This window comes from Suricata suricatta, chromosome 5, assembly GCF_006229205.1.
Source record: "Suricata suricatta isolate VVHF042 chromosome 5, meerkat_22Aug2017_6uvM2_HiC, whole genome shotgun sequence".
NCBI classification, from domain to species: Eukaryota; Metazoa; Chordata; class Mammalia; order Carnivora; family Herpestidae; genus Suricata; species Suricata suricatta.
The window spans coordinates 151,360,413-151,369,550 of NC_043704.1; positions in this window are offsets into that span (position 1 = coordinate 151,360,413).

The window sequence follows — 9,138 nt, forward strand, 5'->3', positions numbered from 1 at the left end:
CCACATTTGCCAAGACCAGCTTTTCAGTAGTAGAGATAATGTATTGGTCTCCCCATATCTTATTTCTCAAGTGGAAAATTACATTAATGACATACCTAGCACATTAATTTAGTTCTCACAGTGTTGGCATGGAAGAGGTATTAGCATTACCCCATTCTACAGATAGGCACAGAGAGGTCAAGTAACTAACTGGTCATGGCTGAGGCAGGAATTGGCCTCATGGAGTCTGGCCCAGAGACCACACTGTGGGACTCAGTGCTATATATTGGCCCTTCAAGAGGAATGTTATTTATTGGGTTTCCTCAAGTCCCAATATAGTCTCACTTCCTATCTTGAATATAAAGCTGCATTTTTATTTGTTTATGTTATATATTGTTTTTGTCCTCTATGTTTTGTCTTTGACTTTGAGACCAAAGTTAAGGAGAATGTGGTTCTGAAACACAGTGAATCTAAAGAGAGAATTCCCTGGAAGGCTCAAGGGTGAAATTCCAGAAGGCTGTGCATTTGGGGTCAGAGAAGGCAGAAGCAGGAGGGCAGAACATTCTGAACAGCCTGAAAGCAAGCAAGTGGGTGGGGATGAGCGATGCACCAGCCAGGTCCCAGCAAAAGAAGAGAAAATGCTTCCCGGGAGAGAGAGAGAGAGAGAGAGAGGCCACAACTCTGTGGAACTCGGGGGATGTGACTCAGTGCCAGTCTGGTAGCCCCCAGCAAAAATCTGTATGCGTGTGCTGAGTTTGGGAAGGCATCTGGCTAGAGCTCCGCCCTAATTATAGACCAGAGAATGTCTACCTGGAGAAGCAGTACAGTGTAGGGAGTATGGGAAGGCCTGTGCTTGCAGCTCCCACCTGACCCAGCACCAGAGGGTGCACATGGGGGAGAAGCCCTTGTCCACAACACCCAGTAAGGCCGTAAGCCTTATCATGCACCACTGCATGCACATGCGTGAGAAGCCCTATGAGTACCCAGAATACAGCCCGGCCTCCACCTGCAGCTCCTGCCTCCTGGTGTGCCCGTGGACCCACACAAGTGACAGGCCCTAATGCTGCACACAGTGAAGGAAGGCCTTTGGCCGGAGCTCCCACCTCGTCTCTCAACAAACCACTCATGCCCAGAAGAGACACAGCCAGCCTCCCTGGCCAGAGCCTACCCAGTGTGATGGAGGCACGCTTTCAGGTCCGACACCGGATCTAACCAAGAGGAAGCTGAGCCCTTGTCATCAGCCTTGCTCTTTGCCAGGTGCTGCAAACAAGACTGAGGCAGGTTCCCACAAAGACCTCCACTGTCTTTGGAGACAGGATGTACACACATATAAACAGAAATGACTGAAGGACACTAGAAGACAAGACATCGTCAAATGCCGTGATGCGTGCTAAAAAATCAAGGTCCATGTGGAGGGAGCGCTGATGCGGCCTTATGGGAGAATGGGTTTGGCACTGGGTTGATGGGGAGGAGCCCAGGGTGGGTGAATATGGCATCACTGGGACACACATGGGGAGGTAGGAGGACTCAGGTCAAAAGCGCTGGTGTGTGGATGCTATAAACCAAGGCCCAGCTCCTCCCCATAGGATTTGGCTTCCTACACCCAGGTGACCTTGTGCAAGCCACTGAGGAGTTTGAGCATCATTTTTTACCACCGTCCAACGCAGGAGTTGGACATGAGGGGCCTTGAGCCAGCTTCTCCTTTGACACCTCTGGTTTCCTGAGCTACGACGTGTTTGTCAGAATGGGGACTACTGGAGAGGGAGGTGGAGGAGGATACAGCTGGTGGTGACTCAGGGTAGACTGGCCAGAAAGGAGGAAGAGGAGACCACATGGAGGCAGCAAGAGAAATCTGTTGAGCTTGGGCTGAAGGAGCTCCCAGACCTCTCTCCTTAGTCCGTGTCCATTAATTCAGCCCTAATCTGAGTGTGCTAAGGAATCCATATGAGAGAGACCTGGACCTCAAGAATGAAGTCCAGCAGGGGAAGTAAGAACAACACAAGGCAATGATCCCACAGCCAAGGATCGTTGTGGGAAGTTGAGGGGAGAGTGGAGTGTGGAGAAAGCAGACTTGAAGGGTGAGTAGGATGTCAAAACCTGATAGGGGAGAGTTGGTCCTAGGAGAAGGCTTTGTTGGACAGCAATGAGTATGGGGGGATGCTGGGCGTGGTCTTGGCTCGAGAGACAAAGACAGCATGTCAGTTATGCTCTGGATGCTTGGAAATGCTTGTTCTGCATGAGCTGGAGTCCAGGAGTCTGAAATCCTTTCCAGCATTTGCTCCTTTTGTCATGTGAAGGTTTTATGGATGAAATGCCTGTGTGTCCACTGTCACTGAGCAGTTTGGCATGAAATGCTGCTTGTGCATAAACACAATCTAGCACCTGATGTTTTGGTTGCCAGCAATATCAGACGGAGCCCTGGCAGAAAGCAGGAAGTTGGATAAAGGCTGATGTACAGAGGCATGGCTGACGTGGAGACCCACCAGACCCCAGCAACAGGTGGAGCCTGTGCCATCCCCTAGCTTGAAGGTGCTAGAGAAGAAATATGTGGGAGCCAGGGGAAGGAACCTTTCCCCGGGGAGCTGCGGTTACAGGGGGTGGCCACTTCCAGGTCAAGGTGTCAAAGCAGGAGGGAGCAGACACGAATACCCCAGCCCCTTCTCCCCCCTCCCTCTGACCCACCGGTGCCTCCTACCGGGACCAGGAAGCTGGAGGTAAGATAAAGGGAATCAGGGAGATACCATCTACTGGGACCTGTGTCTCAGAGCAGAAAGGCAGAGGACAGATGTGGGGGGCAGATGAGAACAAGCAGCACCGAGTAGAGGGAATTACAGAAGAGCCTTACCACGGCATGCAGTAAGTGGCAGAAAAGGGATCTGAATCCGGGCACAGGAGTGGCTAGAGAGTCTGGGCTCCGGACACCAGGAAGGGACTTGCCTCATTTTGGAGCGAGTGAATGAGGAGGGAAATGTCAGGCAGAACAGCAATCCCTGGCTTGGGGAGGGTCCCTGAAGTCCTCCTGGTGAACAGAGGTGGGGCAACCTAGGGGGGGATCCCTGAGTGGAAAGCAGGTTTTCCTGTGCGGCCGTGCCCCCGATGCGGACAGTTTTTAAGAGGTCCTTGGTGCTTTCCAGAGCACAGTCTCTTTGGGACTCTGATTGCTCACATTCCCTTGTCTTCCAAGAGACTACTTGGTTCCCAACTCTAGTCCTTTCAGTCTGACATCTCCCAGGGTCTGTTAAGCTCCTTAAGAAAGAATTCCCAGCATTTCATGTGACTAACCCCCCCCCCCCACCTGCTTCTGCCACGTTCTGATCTGTTTTCCTCCCCAAGATCTTCCTTTCCCCTCTGGGTTCATGTTGGCAGTGCTCTAAGCACTGGGGACAGCATCTCTGGAGTCACTCATCTCGGCTTGCTCTGCCCACTCAGCCGGCCCTCAGATCCTGGCAGGGAGCTGTGCAGGTCTCCTATGGCTGCCTCCACTGTTGGGTCTGCACTCCAGGCTTTCACGCCACCAGCCTCCCACCTCTTCACATTGCTCCCCTACCTATGGTGCACATTCTTTAAACAAGGAAAAGGGTGGAAATAATTGGGGGAGAGCTGTTAAGAGCCTCAGAGGACATACCAACAACTAGGAACAAATGCCCGGAGTGGTTGAAGAAACCCATAGTTCCCAACCCATAATGCACGGCCCTTGATGGCGTTCACATCAGTTAAGAGGCAGGGTATGGGGTCAGGCTGTGTACATGTGTCCTTTGACTTCTTTGAACCAGTTGTAACATTGTATTGGTTCCCTCATTATTAGCAAGTGAAACAAAATCTTTAAGAGTAATGATTTGACCTTTTTAAAAATCATCTTTAACAAACCTCTCCTAAGTTCTTTTGTGGAATGTTAGAAGTAAGCCTCATCCAAACCAGCAAAACCTAAGGCATTGCTGAGTGAACACTGACCCCTGGTTATCTGCAGCAGACTGTAGAGCTACTGTTTTTCTTGCCCGGTGCACTTTCTTATTCCCCTTCTGGTAACAGACTCCGTACCCTGTTCATGGGGGAAGGACATGCTCCTGATCTGGCAGTGGCAACAACTCACTCTCTTGACAACTACTTGAGTCAAGGGGTAGCATGGTGCACAAAGATGAATAATCAGAATTCTGGTCCTGGGAATAAAGAATTGCTGGGGGCGGAAGGAGGGGGAGTTTGTTTCGACAGGTTTGCTCCCTATCAAACAGTCTGAGGCAAAGCTTACATTGGGAGGTGCAACCCCAGGGAAGCAAGAGAAAAGGAAAAAAGGTAAGTCATGGGGGATGGAGAAAAAGTAAATTCAGGGTAATGTTTTATTAAGCTGGCCCCAAGAAAACCCCGCCGGTTGTGCAGTCTTTTAGAGGAGACTTGCAGAACTGCCAAGTCTGATGCCATCCGTCGGGTAGGATGGGAAGACAGTGGTGGGAGGTGTCTGCTAGCTCTTGTCTTTTAGTGAAGTTCACCAAAAGGACATCAAGTCCCTCACACTGCAGGGCTGTATTTCTTGGTCTCTCTTGATAGTTGGGGAAAGCTAGGTCCTGCATCCCATAGTGTGACGGTCTATATCACAAGTGATGGAAGGAGCCAGCCCAGGCTGGGTTGGCCTGGAATTGGGTGGGGGGATGCCTTGTCTTGGGTGCTGAGAGTTCTCGTTATTATGTACCCACCTAGTTCCGTCACCCAAGAAGCGCCTTGGCCCCTGCTGCACACCAGGCATTCTTCTAGGTGTTGGGGAACTTACCTTCTAGGTGCTGGGCAAGCTAACAAATGAAAAGGTACTATGTAAAATGGAGATAGGTACTCTGGAGAACATAAAAGAGAAAGCAGATAAGGAGTGTTGGGCCCAGGGATGCTATTATAAATGATAGCACGAAGGAAATAATTTCTGAGAGAGGTGTGTGTGTGTGTGTGTGTGTGTGTGTGTGTGTGTGTGTGTGTGTGTTTCTGTCTGGCCCAACATGCTCTTTTTAATTATTTTTAATTTTATTTTTTAATAGCTTAATGTCAAATTGGTTTCCATATAATACCCAGTGCTCTTCCCCACAAGTGCCCTCCTCCATGGCCACCACCTTCCTTCCCCCTTTCCCTCCCCCTTCAACCCTCGGTTCATTTTCAGTATTCAATAGTCTCTCAGGTTTTGCGTCCCTCTCTCTCCCCAACTCTCTTTCCCCCTTCCCCTTCCCCTGGTCCTCCATTAGGTTTCTCGTGTTCTCCTGCTAGACCTGTGAGTGCAAACATATTTGTACCAGTATAGGTCACATATAGTGTTACACTGGTTTCAGGTGTCCAATATAGTGATCAACAATTCCATACATCATCCAGTGCTCATCATGATAGGTGCACCCCTTAATCTTCTTTGCCTATTTCACCCATCCCCCACCCCACCTCCCTTCTGGTAACCATCAGTTCTGTATAGTTACGAGTCTCTTTCTTGGTTTCTCTCCTCTCCCCCCTTGCTTGTTTATTTCTTAAATTTCATATATGAGTGAAATCATATGGTATTTGTCTTTCCCTGACTTATTTTGCTTAGTGTTATACTCTCTAGCTCCATCCAGGCCATTGGAAATGGCAATTTTCATTTTTAAGCTGAGTAATATTCCATTGTATATATAGATAACACATCTTCTTTGTCCATTCATCAGTTGATAAACACTTGGTCTCTTCAATAGTTTGGCTATTATTTGTAATGCTGCAATAAACATGAGGGTGCATGTATCCTTTTGAATTAATGTTTTTGTATATTTTTTGACACATAGCTACTAGTGAAATCTCTGGATCATAGGGTAGTTCTATTTGTAACTTTTTGAAGACTCTCCATACTGTTTTCCACAGTAGCTGCACCAGTTTGCATTTCTACCAACAGTGGAGAGGGCTCCTTTTTTGCCTGTTGGTTCTTGGAGTTTAGTCATTCTCACAGGTGTGAGGTGATATCTCACAGTGGTTTCCATTTGCATTTCCCTGATTAGATGTTAAACATCTCTTCATGTGTCTGTTGGCCATGAGGACTTCTCTGGGGGAAAAAGTCTGCTCAGGTTCTCTGCCCATTTTTTAATTGTATTATTTGAATTTTTGGTGTTGAGTTGTTTAAGTTCTTTATGTATTTTGGATATTAACTCCTTATCAAGCATATTGTTTCCAATATCTTTTCCCATTCAGGAAGTTGCTTTTGGTTTTGTTGATGGTTTCCTTTGCTGAGCAAAAGCTTTTTACTTTGATGAAGTCTCAGTAGTTCGTTTTTGCTTTTGTTTCCCTTGCTTGAGGAGACACATCTAGAAAAGTCTTTCTGTGACTGATGTCAAAGAAATTACTGCCTATATTTTCTTCTTGGAGTTTTATGGTTCCAGGACTCACATTTAGGTCTTTAACCTATTGTGAGTTTGTTTTTGTGTATAGTGTAAAAAAAATGATACCGTTTCATTCTTTTTCATGTAACTGCCCAGTTTTCCCAGCATCATTTGTTGGAGAGACTGTCTTCAAATAATTGTATATCTTTTCTCCATTGTCATAGATTAATTGATCGTGTAAGGGGGTTTATTTCTCGGGTCTGTGTCGTGTACTATTGATACATGTGTCCATTTTTGTGCCAGTATACTCACACTCTTTTGATTACTGTGGTTTTGTAGTATATTTTGGAATCTGGGATTGTGATACTTCCAGCTTTGTTCTTTTTTCTCAAGGTTGTTTTGGCCATTTGTTTTGTTTCTTTGCTTGTTTGTTTTGAGGTTCCATACAACCTTTAGGATTATTTGTACTAGTTCTGTGAAAAATACCTTTGGTATTTTGATAGAAATTGCATTGAATCTGTAGGTTATCAGGGATAGTAAGGACACTAAGAATATTAAATCTTCTAATCCATGAACATGAAACACTTGTCCATTTATTTGTATCATCTTCAGTTTTTTTCATCAATGTCTTTTTCTTACTTTGGAGTATGGGTCTTTTACCTTTATTGGTTAAGTTTATTTCTGGGTCTTTTATTCATTTTTGTTAGTTGTAAATGGGACTATTTTCTTAATTTACCTTTTTATACTTCTTTATTAGTGTATAGGTATGCAACAGATTTTTGTATGTTAATTTTTTTTATCCTGTGACTTTACTGAACTCATTTATGAGTTCTGATAGGTTTTTTTTTTTTTGGTGGCATCTTTAGGGCTTTTTAGTATAGTATCATGTCATCTACAGACAGTGACAGTTTTACTTCTTCCTTACCAATTTAGTTGCCTTTTAGTTTTTTTATTCTCTGGTTGCTACAGTTAGGACTTCGAGGACTATGTTGAAGAAATGTGATGAGTGGACATCTTGGTCTTGTTCCTGACTTAGAGGAAAAGCTCTCAGTTTTTCACAGTTGAGTATGGTACTGGCTGTGGATTTTTCATATATGCCCTTTATGTGTTGAGGTATGTTCCCTCTGACCCTACTCTGTTGAAAGTTTTTATCATGCATGGATGTTGTACTTTGTCAAATACTTTTCTGCATCTATTGAAATGATCATGTGGTTTTTATACATTCTCTTATTGATGTGATGTATCAGGCTGATTGATTTGTGAGTGTTACCAATCTTGCATTCCTGGAATAAATACTGCTTGATGCTGATGAAAGATCTTTTTTTAATGTTTCAAGTTTTATTTAAATTTTAGCTAACATTCATTGCAATATTGGTTTCAGGGCTAGAATTCAGGGATTCATCTCTTACATATAACACCCCGTGCTCACCGTAACAAGTGCCGTCTTAGTACCCATCACACCCATCCCTCACCAACCTCCCTCCATAAGCTCTCAGTTTGTTCTCTATTGTCTAGAGTCTCTTGTGGTTTGTTTACCTTTCTCCTCTTGTTTTCCATCTTTCCCATATGTTTATCCGTTTCGTTTCTTAAATTCCACAAATGATTGAAATCATATGGTACTTGTCCTTCTGTGACTGACTTATTTTGCTTAGCACAATACACTCTAGCTCCCTCGATGCCATTACAAATGGCAGGATTTCATTCTTTTTGATGGCTGAGTAATATTCCAGTGTGTGTGTGTGTGTGTGTGTGTGTGTGTGTGTGTGTGTGTGTACACAGACCCCTTCATCAGTTGATGTACAATTGGGCTCTTTCCACGATTTGACTATCTAAGCATTGGGGTGCATGTATCCCTTAAAATCTGTATTTTTGTATCTAGGCATTGGGGCAATACCTAGTAGTGCAATTGCTGTATTGTAGGGTGGTTCTATTTCTAGCTTTTTGAGGAACCTCCATACTGTTCCTCAGGGTAGCCGCACCAATTTGCATTCTCGTCAACAGAGCAAGAGGGGTCCCCTCTCTCCCTCTCCTCACCTATACTTGTTGTTTCTTGTGTTGTTAACTTTAGCTATTCTGACAGGTGAACGAACAACTTCTTTATCCTTGTCAGTCAGTGGACATTTGGGCTCTTTCCATAGTTTGGCTATTGTTGCTAATACTGGGGTAAACATCCATTAGGGTGCATGTGCCCCTTCAAATCAGTTTTTTTTAAAATAACAAGTAGTGCAATGGCTGGGTCACAGAGTAGCTCTATTTTTAACTTTTTGAGGAATACCCATACTGTTTTCCAGAGTGACTGTGCCAGTTTACACTCCTACCAACAGTGTAAAAGAGTTTCTCTTTCTTTGCTTCCTCTCCAACATCTCTTATTTCCTGAGTTAATATTAGCCATTCTGACACGTGTGAGGTGGCATCTCATCATAGTTTAAAAAAATTTTTTTTAATGTTTTATTTATTTTTGATATAGAGAGAGACAGAGCATGAGAGGGGGAAGGGCAGAGAGAGAAGGAGACACAGAATCGGCAACAGGCTCCAGGCTCTGAGCTAGCTGTCAGCACAGAGTCTGACACAGGGCTCGAACCCACAACCGTGAGATCATGACCTGAGCCGAAGTCAGAGGCTTAACCGACTGAGCCACCCAGGCGCTCCTCATCATAGTTTTGATTTGTATTTCCTTGATGATAGTTGATGGTGAGCATCTTTTCATGTTCCTGTTACCCATCTGTATATCCTCCTTGGCAAAATGTCTGCCCATGTGTTCTGCCTATTTCATAACTGGATTATTATTTTATTATTTTTGAGTATAGAGCTTAAATTCTTTATAGATTTTTTAAATTACTTTTTTTTGAGAGAC